At 42.6% G+C, this 2,498-nt stretch overlaps 1 long non-coding RNA gene across 1 annotated transcript; it reads left to right on the forward strand.

The window, feature by feature from the left end:
- The first annotated feature begins 1,214 nt into the window (after positions 1 to 1,214).
- Positions 1,215 to 2,044, forward strand: LOC121973355. Its single transcript, XR_006109537.1, has 3 exons — positions 1,215 to 1,632; positions 1,781 to 1,899; positions 1,987 to 2,044. It is a non-coding gene; the product is annotated as an uncharacterized LOC121973355 (long non-coding RNA).
- The last annotated feature ends 454 nt before the right edge of the window (positions 2,045 to 2,498 follow it).

Below are 2,498 nucleotides of genomic sequence, written 5' to 3' on the forward strand. Positions count from 1 at the left end.
TCTTTTCTTAATCTTTTGTAGAAAGCTATAAAAGAAAAGATTTAAATTTTAAACTTTCTTTTAAAACCATGATATCCTCATTAAGAAAAGATTATAAATAAAATCTCTTTTAATATGATGTGGCCGGCCACACCAAGCTTGGGTTCAAGCTAGGGTCGGCCACGCCAACTCAACTCATCTTATTTACTTGGCCGACCCAAGCTTGGGTTCCAAGCTTGCTTGGCCGACCCCAATAGGATGGGTATAAAGGTGGGTAAGAAGTGGGTATATGGTGGGTATAAATCTCTATATACAAGAGGCTACGATAGGGACTGAGAGGAGAAATTGGTTTTGGTCTCCCGATGAAATTAAGCTTCCCGTGTTCGCCCCGAATACACAACTTAACTTCATCAATAATAATTCATACCACTAAAGAATTATTATTGAACTACCACACCAATCTCAAATTATATTTTGGGCTCCTTCTTATTATGAGTGTGTTAGTCTCCCTGTGTTTAAGATGTCGAATGTCCACTAATTAAATGAGTTACTGACAACTCACTTAATTAATATCTTAGTCCAATAGTAGTATCACTCAACCTCATCGTCATGTCGGACTAAGTCCACCTGCAGGGTTTAACATAACAATCCTTATGAGCTTCTCTTGGGGTCATTCTCAACCTAGATTACTAGGACACAGTTTCCTTCTATAATCAACAACACATACTATAAGTAATATCTGTTAGTTAGAGCCCTAGAGCCAATCATTTGATGATTGTATTATGGACTTATTATATCATATTCTTATATAAATAAAGGTGTAAAATACCGGAAAAATGGCGAATAATGATAAGGGAATTTTTCGGAATTTTTTTGGAAATTTTTCGGGAATTTTTCAGAGCTCGTATGGACGAGTTAACGGGGATAAAAACGGGGTCCGAAAAAGCCTGTTTAGGCTACGCATTTATGTGAGGAAAAGTTTATTTTCTTTTCCTTTTCTAATTCTTTTTCTTTTATTCTTTTTCTGATTTCTTTTTCGTTTTTCATCTCCTTGCGTTTTCTTCTCTCCCGAGTTTCCCCGACGCCATGCCCTAACTGCTCTTCCTCAAACCGACGCCGTCGCCGCCAAGGTCCCTCCTCATCCCCGAGTACAAGCCCCGATCCTCTTCTCTTCTCCCTTGTGCGCACGTCCTCACTGTGCCCGAACCGATTCCTCTTCGACGCCGCGCGCCCCTCTTCTTCCCTGCCGACGCTGTGATCTTCCCGACGCCACTCCTCTTCCTCTCCTCTCTGCACCGAGCCACCGGCCATCTTCTCTTCAGCCTTTCTTCTTCGCTGAGCACTGCACCGCCGACGCAGATCTTGTTTTCTTCCACGGCTGTCCACCGAATTTAGGAGAGGAGACCTAGTTCAGATTTGTCTCCACCGGATCGCCAGCGACGCCATATCCTCACAGCGACGCCCCATCCTCACTGCCGGCCTCCCCTGTGCTCTAGCGCCGGCACTGATTTCCTTCTTCTGGTGCGATTTGGGAGCACAACAGTCGTGCCCTAGCGCCTGTGCCGTAGCCGCTTAGCACCGCCCGACACCTCCTGGCACAGCCGAGCCCTCTCCCGATCTCCCATACTTTGTGCCCTAGCAGTGGTTGAAGTGGTAAGGGAGATTATTTTACTGCTGGATTTCAGTTGTGATTGTGCATCTCATCTCAGTATTGTGATGATTGGGTGTGGGATTGCTAATTTAGAGTTTATGGTTTGGTTGGGCAGTAATTTCTCTTAGTGTTGACCACTGTTATCGACAGGAGGATGTTTCGGTCGCGAGGCAACTGTAGAGTCCTCAGATTTGGGAGGGACAGTGATTTCATCTACGCTGGCAGAGAGTTATACCAGCTATACGTCATTGGTGGAGCCATCAATTCTGGTGAGTGGTTAGCATTGATAAATGTGTAGTCTAATCTAATGGATTATAGACTTAGTTTATGTGTTCTTGGATTAAATTGATGTGAAGGATTTGAGTTGGATGCGATCTCTTGGACTTATTGAGGACGGTTGATACGACATGCGTATGAAGGCGGGTACCTCTTGACTTATCTTTTATGATATTGTCATTGGATATGCATAGTATTTTATAACTACATGCAATGAACATGTTTGCCTTTGGTATGTCACTGTTTGATATCCATAGCATGTTAGGTTTGTCACCTGTGATGTATCCGTGCTTATATCTCGTGATTTGTTGCCATGATTATCTTGTTACCATGAGTATCTTAGTTTCTAGAGTGACATACCATGCTTACTGAGGTTAGGACTAGGATTTAGATTGTTGTTTCTGGCCTGTGTATCTAGATTATCTGATACTTAGGTTTTAGTACCATATCATATTTGTGTACCTCTATTTGTATATCATATATGATTCGGGTGTTTAGACCCTGATTCTTTGATCTATGTATATTGTTGGTACATATGCTATGGAAGAGGGATATGATTTGGGTCTAGGTTGTTATACCTTAGAGGATTTGT

Source organism: Zingiber officinale, chromosome 4A, assembly GCF_018446385.1.
Source record: "Zingiber officinale cultivar Zhangliang chromosome 4A, Zo_v1.1, whole genome shotgun sequence".
Taxonomy (NCBI): Eukaryota; Viridiplantae; Streptophyta; class Magnoliopsida; order Zingiberales; family Zingiberaceae; genus Zingiber; species Zingiber officinale.